At 42.2% G+C, this 13,372-nt stretch overlaps 1 long non-coding RNA gene across 2 annotated transcripts in view; it reads right to left on the reverse strand.

Moving 5' to 3' along the window:
* Nucleotides 1-1,052: 1,052 nt before the first annotated feature.
* Nucleotides 1,053-13,372, reverse strand: part of LOC141370840 (uncharacterized) — a 37,342-nt gene continuing 25,022 nt past the window's right edge. The window contains exon 3 of one of the 2 annotated variants that reach the window (XR_012375277.1): nt 1,053-1,421. This is a non-coding gene — a long non-coding RNA (uncharacterized lncRNA). Of the gene's footprint in view, nt 1,422-10,059; nt 10,160-13,372 lie in introns of those variants that run through there. The other variant, XR_012375278.1, reaches the window with a different exon arrangement.

Consider the following 13,372-nt stretch of genomic DNA (forward strand, 5'->3'; position numbering starts at 1 on the left):
GTCAGAGTCTACACTCTTAAACACTACATACTGTTTCTTTCAAAATACGGAGGTTGATGGGTGCCTGGGTGGCTCTATCAGTCCGACTCTTGATTTCAGCTCAGGTCATGATCTCAGGGTCGTGAGATCGAGCCCCAAGTCGGGCTCCATGCTGGGCATGGAGCCTGCTTAAGATTCCCTCTGTCTCTCTCCCTCTCTCCCTCCCGCCCCCCCACATGTTCTCACTCTCAATAAATAAATAAATAAATAAATAAATAAATAAATAAATAAAATAAAATACAGAGGTTGACAATAGCAGCCCCTGAGAGGTGAGGCTGTGGATCCGTTTTATGTTCCCATTTATGCTTTTCTAAGTTGTCCACATTCTCTATAGTGAATGCTTATTACATTTCTAATCAGGAAAAGATAATATTTTTACATCTTCCCTCTTTTACATGGCCTGCATTGCAGACAAAGTAAAAAAAAAAAAAAAAAAAAAAATCTCCTTACCGAGGAGCCTTTTAAATAAGCTTCTTTCTGGAGCTTCCAGGACGAGAGAAAATTGTTAGAATAAGGCAATTTGGCAAGCTTCTCTACTAAGAGACCACCTCTTTATAAGCCTACTCTCGCTCCTTCTTAAGCACTGTGTTTTCTTTCCCTCCCCCAAATCACAGGGTCTCTTGACCCATAGACCCACAAACCAAAGAAGACACAAGAAATGAAGGGGCAAGAAGTCAGGTCCGAATGCCCAATCCTTGCACTCTTCCCGAGGATGAGGTTGGCCTCTGGGTAGAATGATTGTAAGGCCTCTGAAACTTGGCCACATTTTAATAGCACAAGATAATTCCCCATCTAAACGGTAAGAAATACGGCCTTGAGATCAATACGGGGTGAATTAGTAGTCAACAGCGATCAAGTACAACAGAGAAAATATGATTCATTTCTCACAAGGGCTAAGATCTCCAACAGTTTATTGAAAAGCATCTGAAGATTGGGGAACTGAGCTGGGAGGAGTGCTTTAATTTAATCGACAAGTGAGTTTGTGGAGGAAGGCACAGACACTCGAAGGCTTTTGAGACTTTATTTCCTCTCTTTTTTTTTTTTTATTTTTTGCTGCGGTGGCAGTAACCTTATGGCTGCACTTCTTCGTGCAGCTGTTTCTGAAGCCCCAAGATCAGTCCCAGGCAGGCAAAGCAGCAAGCTCACACCTTACTGCATGAAAATGAAGTTTCCAGCTCAGCGTACCGGACAGTCATTAATCTAATTAACAATTACTCAGTAGCAATGAAGTTAAGAATGTCACATCTCATGGCATACTTTTAATTTCAGATGCGCTTCTGAATGTGATTTTTCTTGACATTTAACTGCCACTCCGTATGTCTTTCTTCTCACAGAGAAATACAATTTATTCATCAAGGAGGCAGTTTCGCTTTCCTTGGGTGCTGGAGATATAAACAAATGTGGATTACCTTAATATGAAAAGTGATGGCCCTCGGCGTCCGCCTGAATATGAATGTTGAGAGGGATGGAGAAATCATTTTCCTCGGTGGATTTGGCTATTAAGTTGGGACGACGAAAGGCTTGGATCTAAACCTCAGTGACATTACACAGCATTTTTGAAAATAAAAATTGATTTTTAAATAGTTTTAAACAGTGCTTATCGAATAAATTTCCCACCAAATATGTGTCCCTGTGCATGCATAGGAGGGGTTGGAAAGGAGACTTTATAAATCCAACACCCCTCCCACCCCCCACCCACTTCCTACCATTTTGGCAATTTAGCGGTGGAAGGTGGATGGCCTCAGTCACTGCAAAAGTTCTCCAGCAAGGCTTTTGAGATGATAGATTTGGAAGAGGGATGTGAAAGTCCATATACTTCCCCCCAGTGATTATCTTGAGTTCGGTGCCTTTCACATCAGTACCTGGGGGAGTCACTAAGTACAAACCTCAACTCTAATTCATTTTGATGTGTCATCCCCCAAACACTACAAAGTTATCAAATGTTTCCTTAGGGCAGTGTGTCATTTTCTAGAGAGAGAAGGAGGGTTTGGAGGTTAGAGAGGGAACCCGGAACTGACTTGGAGCACGCAAGTGAAAGACCAACGGATCCCAAACCAGCCAATGAAGTAGCCCCAAACTCTGCTGCCCTAATAGAGTTCAGAGCTGACCCACACATTGACCTAAGGGAAGATGTGTAGATGAACTCCCCAATAACAGACAGCAAATTCCAAGAATCCCTAAATGTTCTCCTATCCCAATTAAAGCTCAGCCCTTGCATTGCAAATCTATAGAAAGAATGGTCTGTCACCAAAATGGTTCAAGCTATGGCAAGTTACTCAGCGTTCAAGTATCCCCAGATGGGGAGCCCGACCCCCGGCAGGGGAGTTCTTCAGTGCCCTGATATGTTTTACCTGCACACCTGCCAGGGAATAGGAAACTACCTGCTGGGCACGAAGCTGAGGGCGGAGATCACCAGAACACACAAAAATTCTATGAAAGAAACACCGTCCCCCTTTTAACGAGATAGGAAGTGAGTTTCAGATGAGTTAAATGTCACAGTAGAGTCACTGAACAGATAAGTGGTAGAGACAAGATTCTAACCCAAGTGTGGCTGACTCATGCACATCTTCCTTCTACTTTACCAAGCAGCATGCAATCAGCATAAACTTTGCCTTGAACATCATCTTAATCATTTCTGATATCTGTAGTTGTTTCAGTAATAGCTCAGTTATCCAAAATATTTAGGAAACGGGGCATTCTGGTCAATTAAAAGTCTACCTGAGCAAATAGAGTCTAATGAAAATAACCAGATTGTCAACACCCGTTCATCAGCCAGCAGGGAGCTGCCCCTACTCTGCAATCATTACATATCCTATTTGCAACCTGCATTTCCTTTGATCATAACAGCTAATGATTTTATTGTAACTGTCGATACATCTTGTCTCCCCTGTTCTATTGTGAGTTCAGTCCCATAGGATAGGGTCTCTCTTGCCACATCTCATCCCCAGGGCATGGCATAGAGTAAGTCCTCAGGACAAATGTATATGTATATGTGTATGGATATGTATATGTGTGTACATGTCCACATGCATGTGCACCGTGCATGTATATTATAGGCATATGTATAATGTATATGTGTATGTATATGCATATGTATGTGCATGTACATGTATATTACAGGTATATGTATAATGTATACATGCATGGATGTTATGCACTATATAGTGTGTTTATGACATATTGCCATATAGTATAGTATATGAAAATATTATATGATAAATATATAATATGTTATATGTAATATAATATATGATGAATAATATAAAGAATGCTTACATCATTATATATATAGTAATATATAATACATTAATATATGATACACTATATGGTATATTACAAGTCAAATATCTTACATTATGCATCAGGTATTATATATATATATAATATTATATAATATTATTGCCTTATAATTTGATTATATAATATACCATATTACAATATACTATAATTCATATATAGTAATATAGTATATATTATATACTATAGGTATATAACCTACAGACATATATATAAAATATGATGGAATGAATGAATGAAAGCAGGACAGAGGGGCACCTGGGTGGCTCAGTTGATTAAGCGTCTGCCTTTGGCTCAGGTCATGATCTCAGGGTCCTGGGATCGAGCCCCCTGTCAGGCTCCCAGCTCAGTGGGGGAGCCTGCTTCTCCCTCTCCCTCTGCCGCTGCTCCTACTCATGCTCTTCCTCTCTCTCTCACTCATGTGCTCTCTTTCTCTCTCTCTCTCTCTCAAATTAATAAATAAATAATCTTTTTTTAGAAAAAGAAAGAAAGAAAGCACGACAGTCTGAGGTGGAAGTGGTGAAGAGCATAGCATTATTCCAAATGCGCACTGACCTGAGGATGTCCCCAGACACAGTTGACACCCAGGGTTTGAATTCAGATTCTATCTCTAACCAGCTATGCACCTGTGGGCAAATCCCTTCGTCACCTGAGCCCAGGTAAAATGAGGTCAACTATACTGAGTTAGCATTTGTTGACATTTCCTATGTAGCAGGCACAGTGCTAAGCACTTTGCACCTCCAAACTTAATTAACCTGCCAATTACCCAATTTGTCAGGTACTATTTCGGGGCCCATTTAGAGGTGAGGAATTTAAGGCACAGTGATGGTAAAGAATTTGCTCAAGGTCACACAGCTAGAACAGGATAGGCATTCTGGCTCCAGGACCGGCTTGCTTAATTCTATAGCAGGGACTCAATGAAGACGGTGAATATAAAGCATTTCACCCAGCACCCAGCATGTACTAAGCACTCAGTAAATGCTAGCTAGCTAGCCTTTGCCCTCCCCCTTTTAAGGACGACAATCTCTGGCTTAATCACATGGGCTGTTAAAACTTGACAATATATTTATTTGCCTTATAAAAAATGGAAGAAGAAATCAGCTTGCATAGATTTTATTTCCAAACTATCTATAAATAATAAGTTAAGGAAAACTTGCCTTTCTTATTTAAAGGTCTAATTTAGATTCTTTATCAAAATGATTTAAAATGCCTTTCACTGGGAAACCATATTTCAAAGACTTTATTTATTAGACTTCTTGAAAGTGTGTTTTTAATGCACATTCTGACTTTTTGCCAAACCTCTTCTCTGAAACAGTAAAATTAGAGCCGCCCCCTCTTTAAAGAGTTATATTTATTAGATTTTTACATATTGATACAGTACAATCTATAAAAATAAATCTGAGAATTGGCACATAAATCTTCCACTCTCCCACCATTCTTTACATCCAGAGTCTCGACTGTAATATCCCTCTGATAAACATTCAGGGAAGTCTTGGAGCAAGGAGTTCTTTTCACAAAAATCAGAACTGCATCTTCAAGTGTAACTTTCCATCTCATCGCCGTGGCTCCACTTGGGGCCAGAGTGGCTGTGTGTGTTTTATCGGACACTGATAATTAAATGTAATTACCCTTTAAGCCTAAACAGCTGTGAACTCTGCAAAAATGTGAAGGACTCGTAAGCCAAGTCCTAAACCAATGTTTCAACCTCTTGGGAAAATGCCAGAAGAAAGTTACCATTGTGTATCTTTACCTGCTGGACCCTTCAAAACCTCTCTTCTTTTTTATTTAAATGAAAGACAATGATTTCAAAAGAAGACGCCTATTTCTAAAACACTGGTGGTCAGATTCTGAGTTATTTCAAATAATGCACATGTTGCAAAAATCACTGGAGTGATTTTGAACATGAGACTTTCTTTATAATTCAAAGGTGTCTATGGTGATACATAGTGGACACCGATAGGGATACTCAGGGGTGCTGATAGCTATCACATTTTATATATGGGTTACCTGTTTGACAGCATAGAGGTAAGAAATTCTAGTAATAAGTAAAATCTCAGGCCTCCCTTTTCCAAGATAGGAACATTTTAATCTTCAAAGTATTGAGGATTATAAGTGCAGGCATTATATCTTCCTTTGCACAGACCCATGAATTAGTCTGTCTTGCATGGGGTTCCAGGTGCACTTATCAAACAAGGACAAATTAAAAAATGACAACTTTTGTCATCTAATTTGACTGTCTGTATTGAAATACGAAGAGTCAAATTTTGCACCACCCTGGTTACGGACTGAATGTTCGTGTCCCTGTCTTCACCCAAAGCTCCTATGCTGAAGTCTTAACCCGCGATGTGATAATATTTGGAAATGGGTTTTTTGAGAAGTACTTAGGTCTAAATGAGATTGTGAAGTTGGGACCCTCATGATGGGATTCGTGAGTGCCCTTAGAGGAAGAGGAAGAGAAAGAGAGAGAGAGATCTCTCTCCAGGTACATGCACCAAGGAAAGACCGTGGGGGGAGGGGGGCAGACAGCCGGCTGTGTGTAAACCAGGAAGAGAGGTCTCGCCAGAACCCAACCATTCAGGGACCCTGAACATGGACTTCCCAGCCTCTAGAACTGTGAGAAATAAATGTCTATTGTTTAAACCACTCGGTCTGTGGTATTTTGTTATAGCAGCCCAAGCTGAGAAAACCATCAAAATCAGTGTTCTTTGAAAAATGAAAATAAAGATGTGCCAGCATCCATGCCTTGATGAATGCCCACAGTCTCTTGCTTTCCTGGTCCTATGTCCCCTTCCATCTTTCCACCTCTGCCAATCCCAACAGTCATGCTCTCCCAATGGCCATGTGTTGGGGTCCAAACCTCTGAACACAGCATCCCAAACTTTTTCTGATTGGGCCCTACTGATTTCTCCAGCTGCCTCTCCAGGGGATCACACCTCTAACCGACACGCCTCACCTTGGCCTGCCCACCATCTACTGCTTTTTTATAGCCGAAAAAGATCCTGGTTTTCCACTGGTTCCAGCCCCACCTGTGCACCCTAACCTTGACCCATCTTGATCCAAATGTTTTGTTGATGCAGATTATTCTGCGGATCTAGGGTGAAGTATGTCCCTCAGGCTGGGTGCATATCATCTAATACAATCAACTGGGAGGGAGGTAGACAGGAGGGGTGGGGAGCGCAGGAGGAAAGAATAAAAGGGGGTGGGTTCAGTCAGGGCCTCCTATACATCTCGTCCGCTGCCTCCACTCATGTGCCCTTTGGGACTTAGAGGGACACTCTGAACAAGAGACAACACCAGGGCCATCCAGGGCTTGAGCACGACTGAGATATTCTTGCCATTTTGAGTAAAAGGAAGGGGGGGACCTAAAATTTCTTATGAACATACTACGTGCTTTACGTACTTTAACATATTCATTTTCTATTGCAACCCTGAAAGGTAGATTCAAAACAAAACAACACAAAACAAAACCCTTCTTTTACAGGTAAGCAAAAGAAGGCCCAGAAGTCTTGGTCATAAAAGAATTTAGACCAGGATTTGAATCCAGACCTTTTTGGGTTCAATCAACTTTTTCTGTTGTTGTTTGTTTTTAGTAGGAGTAGCTACCATGAAAACCATTCAGCCCAGGCACTGAGGTCCCTGGAATGTTAAGACCTGATTAGTGTCTTCTAGTGGCTTCCAGTTTGGGAGAATGGAGGACACCTGTAAACACAATAAAGCAATAAAGGATAAACAATATGCAATAAACCGTCCCTATTGTTCACTTGTCTACACTGCCTGAGACCCATTCATTGAGCATCTCCTAAATGCCAAGTACTATCTAGTGACTTTCCCCTCCCTAGACCTCGCAGAATTCTGTGGGATCAGTATTATCAGTATTACATGTATTTTGCAGAAAGCAGTTTTATTACCACATCCGCGTTTCCTCAGCTGGTACAAAGAGGAAGGCTTAAGCCACATTTCAGAAGCTCATTCAAAAATGGACTCCATGTTAGAATGTTTCGTTCACAGATAACTGTGTATATACCTTATTTATTCACTGCGGCATAAATTCATCTAAAGGGTCCCGTGGTCAGGGACCTGGGATGGAATTTAGATCCACAAGATCTTAGACAGATCCAGTGTCTTCAAGCTGTTTTCCAGTTTCGCAGTTATTGGCCATAAGGAGCGGAAGGACACTGAGGAATAAACCCAGCCACCACGAGCCCTGTCTCTGCTGTAGCAGCTAGGACAAATATCACCACCTTCTGCTTACACAGTGCTGGGGCTTGACGACCCTACACATCAGCCTCCCCAAGAGTATTCCACTGGTCAGTCACACGGTCCAAGAGTTACTATGAGATACGTTTAGTGGGTCTACACAAAATCTGTCTTAGCACAATTCTGTCCTTCCAAAGAGTTTCGAAAAAGAGAGAGAAGAAAGAAAGATTGTATTTGTACAAATCTGTGTCTGCAAGTCCTGAAAAGAAGTCAGAGCCAAAGAACAAGAGAAGAAGCAACACTCAGGAGGTAGGGATTTTGACATTGGAAGACCTGTGAGAAGCCAACAAGGTCAGGGGGACAGAACCCAGTGAGGAACGTTCACTCACTTGGCAAGGCAGTCCTGAGGGGGACGCCGTGGGAAGGTAAATGGCCAGATTCACAGGGAGAAAAGAAGCCTCTGGGTGAGTACCTGGATTTGTAGATGATTAATTTATTTATTGCTTCTCATCTTTTTGCTATTTCTAAGGGCCGAGAATTGCATCATTCTGGTATCTCAGGTCTCTCTATCTCTTTTTTTCTTTCTCTCTCCCCCTCTCACTGTTAGGCAGTAGAATGGATTCTGTGCTGAAAAGTTATGATTAGCTTGGTAATAGAGTATTTCTAAAGCACTGTTTTTCTGTTTTACCTTTACATTTTTTCTCCCTGTGATTGTCCTATAAATTAATTTTTTACTTGGAAGTTCTATAGATGCCATTAAAGTGACTATTGCCCTGAGTGAATTATTTTGATCATAGCAATCCATGTCTTCCTTGATTCTTGAGAACAATCCTATCGCTGTAGAAAGCATGCTTCAGACTATTTTCCTTGGACTCTGGAGTCAACGTGAGTGGCTTAACTCTGGGACTACCTGAGTCTAAGAGTTTCTGACATGGATATTATTTATAGGGCCTGGTTTGATAGGGAGAAAAGACTCACACTATGGATAGTGCTCTTCACATATCATCCAGCGGATACTGTGATCTGATGAGGAATCAGGGGTTTGCTTTCCATTTGGACACTCCCCAGAGTTCCACAACACGTTATACCAAGGAATTATCTACAGCAAATTCTCTTTACTACTAAAGCAAGCCAGATCTTTAGAAGGAAAATTGGCCTTATGCTTAAAATATGGTTTTGAAACTAAATTTGCCCTCATGATAGCCTATAACATGGCCCCCAAAGGTCCCTGTTCCCTGGTATACACAATCTTGTGTAAACCCTTCCCTTGAGTATGTGCTGGACCTAGTGACTAACTTCTAATGAATAGCATGTGGCAAAAGCAATGTACAAAGGTACTCATGTGTCTAGAGGTAGACACCATCAGTTCCTCACAAGTGGCTAGCCAGGGATTGGGGGCTTCATGTTGATCACAACATGGCAGCTTATTTTCCAGAGAAAGAACAAACCAAGCGAGAAAGATAACACATCAAAGATGAGTCAAAGCTGCACTTTCTGAAGGGAGCAACGTCAAAGAATTTGTGGACCTAAACAGTACCCTAGCCCAATCTAACTGGGTTAGCAGGAAATCCTTCCATTATTCGGGCCACGTTTGCTCTTCCAAGTTCACTTCAGAATCCATGGAACTTACTTGGTTCTATTGAAAGAAGAGAAAAGCCTCTAATCTGTAAAACTATCCTGGGCATTGAAGCAGAAGAGATGACATTCTAGACTTAGCATGTCTCTCCTCAGTGGACAAGTTCTTCTCTGCCCACTGTTGCCAACAAAGGTTTTACACCCTACACTTGTGTTCTCCGTTCATTTCAAGCTCTGTCCTGTTCACAAATACTGTCATTTCAAAGCCAAGGCATGCTGGTCCACAAATCACCCCTCTGCTTTGGAGTAAGAAGCCCAGAAAACAGTCAGGTATACTCAGAAATTACTCGATCACCCTGGTTATACGCACACATTCTTATCTTATTTCCCCAATGAGTTAGATAATCAAAAACTTCATCCTGTTAGATCTTAGAAGCCCCCTTTTTCTCCCCCTCATGTTTCTTCAACCAAAATAGAATCTTGGAAGTTATTGTTCCTTTTCATTCTTCTCTGCTTCTTTAAGACCTCTCCAAGAAAGGTCAAGTGCACACAGTATCTATTTCAAAGGATTTAAAATTATATCTCAAAGGGCAATTCAGCCAATTATTATTTTAAAGTACACCCTTTCTTAGAGAAATATCAGTCTGTATAGAATTTCCTCTGAGAAATGCAAATGTGGGGGAAGACTTTTTCTCCAACCTTGAAACTTTTCGAATCATTTTATTTATTTTTAAACATTTGATTTTTTAAGTAATCTCTACACCCAACACAAGGCTTGAATTTATAACCCTGAGATCAAGAGTCACATGCTCTACCAACTGAGCCAGACAGGCACCCCAAAACTTTTTGAGTCATTTTAAAATAAAGGGTAGACGTGTGGTTTGTGAATCTGGGGTTACTGGTCTTAGTTTGCAGTGCTCACCTGAAATTGGTGAACTTGAACTTTCCTATGGGCAGCTGCTTCATTCAGATATGGTCATGTCTGAGCCACAGACCCAGGATTTCTGTGGTTGACACCTTATAGATTAGTTTAGGACTCCCATTTGACCAGCTAAGGAAGCAAATTCAGAAATATAGTACTCAGGCTTTGAGCAGAGGGAGGGTATTTTTCTAAGGATCTCTTCATTGCATAAAGAGACCCGAAATGGACCCCAAAGTTAGCATCTATGGTGATATGTTAATGTCCGTGACAAATAAGACAAGTCGTATTTGGTCGATATGCTGAAATATTCCCTTGGTCACCTTTCTCATGCAAATGCACAGGCTGGCTCATTATGTCATCATCCTTATTGTATTTTTTTTAACCTGCAACTTACTAGCTTTAAACTGCCTAAAAGGAGCCCTCAAATTATATTATAAGCAACTGAGCAAAAGTGCTCGAGTGACTTAAAGTGTGTGAGCCTAATACCTTACTAGCGACTTTAAGGAATAACTGAAGCGAATGTACTAGAACTGCACTTACTACTTTTTCATAATGGGATGGACTAAATTACCCATTATATAGGAATCACACATAAAAGCCTTCCTCTACATCAAGTGATAGATCAAAGGAAGGGAAGACGAGTGGTCTACAGGCAAGAGCCACACCTCCCGAATTCTGAGACCAGGAGTGAGCAGTCTGCATTTTAACTACCTCTCCTTGACATGAAACAGTCTTCATGTGTCTCCCACTGAGGAAAGTCAGGTAGGCTCAGCTACAAAGATTTTCTTCCTTTGCTCCCCCACCCCCCTTTTTCCTTTACCATTCCAGCGGAAGGATGACAGGTCCCTGACTGGGCTCAGGTGAATCTAATTTAAAATCTGGACTTGGCGTGTCCCTCCCATCCGAGCCTTGCAGGGAGGGTGTCTGTCAGCCTCACAGCAAGGGCCCCTGGCATATTTACGGTTTCAGTGACGGCCTGCTCAGTCCCACCGCAGCTGTAGTTGCCCCCTTGTCCCACCCCCATCTGCATGGAAACGACCCAACCAGATATTCTGACTTCCAGTGACAGATGAAAGCACGCTGTGTCCTCTTGTCATCCTGCTGCCCTCATCCCCGGTTTTCAAGAGCATTGAGGGGCCACCAAAGTGTCATTCCAACAATCATCCTGCAGTTGTGCTACAAGTTTATCAGTATTCTGAAGAAGCCATTCGTTCATTTCCTCACTTGTTCTACAGACGTGACCAAGGGACTGCTATGGCCAGTCACGCTCCTCGTCACTGACACACAATCACAAACGCTTGCCACCTCATCCGTGACCCATGGAGTTCACTTTTCTCATGCCTTCCATACGGGTAGCTTTTTGTCCTGTGATTATTAATTTCTGAGAAGTGGATGTGAAATGGCAACCAGGTCTCTGCTAAGGAATTCTTTTGCTGAGGATTTCTTTTGCAGATACCCAAGGCCTAACCTACTGCCGGACTTGCCCAGGGTATACACATCACCCCTGAGACAGGAAAATGTAGTTGAACTATCAAGGCTCCTGGTCTGGAAGCCAAGAGAGGCATCAGACACATCCCCCATCGGACACGTCTTCAGGGCCCAGTTATATGTCAGCCCAAAGCCCACAGCTCTGGACACAGAAAGATGAACCAGTCACACAGGCTCCAGTTCTCAGAGGACTGACAGTCTAGGTTGTACTGGAATGGGGAGAACAGATAAATAATTAAAAAACATTCTTAGGAGGAAACTGGGTGGCTCAGTGGGTTAAGCATTTGACTCTTGATCTCCATTCAGGTCATGATCTCAGGGTCGTGGGATCAAGCCTCACGTTGGGCTCCATGCTCAGCTCAGAGTCTGTTTGTCTTTCTCCCTCTTCTCCTCCCCTACTCACTCTCTCTCTCTCTCAAATAAATAAATAAAAACCCAAAACAACAACAAGAACAACATTCCTAGATGAGGTTCGTGCAGGTAACAATAAATGCTATAAAAATAATGAAGAAAGGAAAGGAAGTTTGGCTGCTAGGCCCAGCTCTTTACCCCCTTTGCCCTCAGTTTCCTCATATAAAAAATGGGCATGATTCTGGATAATCCTCATGGTACCTTCCCCTGCACCTAGAACACACAGCCCAATCTGTACCAACTGCCCAACTCCACCTGTCTGCTTCTTTACTGCACTTCTCCGAACTCTCCAACCTGTCCACGTGGCTGACCACTCTGTTCCCAGCCAGGAATATACACATGACTGCTCACATTTGGGGAGCACTTAGAAGTTACCAAGAGCTTTTTCACATTTAATACGCATAAAAATCTGGTCAGATGTTGTTCTTCCCCTTTTACAGATAAAAACATTCAAGGCTCAGGGAAGTGAAAGAATCTGATGAAGATTTGAGAAGAAGAAATAAGAAACTAAGCTGAATTTAAAAACGAGGTCTTCTACCTCCAAATTCCACACTTGTATATATTACTGATCAGAACAGAACTAAGAAGGAAGGAAACAAGAGCCCTGGTGCTTAGTCCCTAGGTGACCGTGGGCATCAGCAGCAGAGCTGGATTCCTGAATTAAAACTTAACTCTTAATCGCTTTTAATACATACACATTCTCTCTTTTTTTATTCATTAATAAATGTTATAAAGAATAATTAATAAACACCACAAAGGCAAAGGGCCCAGGAGGATGCTGTAGGACTCAGCCCTCCAGGAAGCAAGCCTAGGCAGTCCTGCTTCTACAATGGACTCCCAGACCCTCTGTCAGTTCTGGGTTCCGCGGCCTGTGGAAACTTATCCAGCTTGTGCTCATGAACCAACCAAATGTTACATGCCGTGGGGGGTAGTCTGGAGAGACAGAGACACCGTGGGTGAGCAACTATTAGAATCTTCCCAGCAACATCCCATGGACCGGAAGTGAAACCAGATGTGAAACCAAACCCTCCTGTCTTCAAAGCGTGACTTCTCTTCCAGCTACTCCCATTAACACCAGGTGCCCCCCCCCCCCCCCGCCACAGTGACCACTTCTGGCCAGGAGTCTCTGAGAGCCTACAGAGAGAGACGAAGGCCAGGAGCTAGAGGTGAGCCCTCTAACAATCCGAGGTTTGCTTCCCATACATGATCAATCCAAATCAAAGTCCTCAGGAGATTATCAGGCCAGTTCTGCTCCTCCTCCTCCTCCTCCTCCTCCTCCTCCTCCTCCTCCTTCGTCTTCATCTTCGTTGTCTTCTTCTTCTTCTACTTCTTCTACTTCTTCTTCTTCTTTCTTCTTCTTCTTCTTCTTCTTTCTTTTTCTTCTTCTTCTTCTTCTTTCTTCTTCTTCTTCTTCTTCTTCTTCTTCTTCTTCTTCTTCTTCTT

The sequence above is a fragment of the Callorhinus ursinus genome, unplaced genomic scaffold (genome assembly GCF_003265705.2).
Source record: "Callorhinus ursinus isolate GAN/ISIS: 27379988/994484 unplaced genomic scaffold, GSC_fseal_2.0 scaffold47, whole genome shotgun sequence".
Classification (NCBI taxonomy): Eukaryota; Metazoa; Chordata; class Mammalia; order Carnivora; family Otariidae; genus Callorhinus; species Callorhinus ursinus.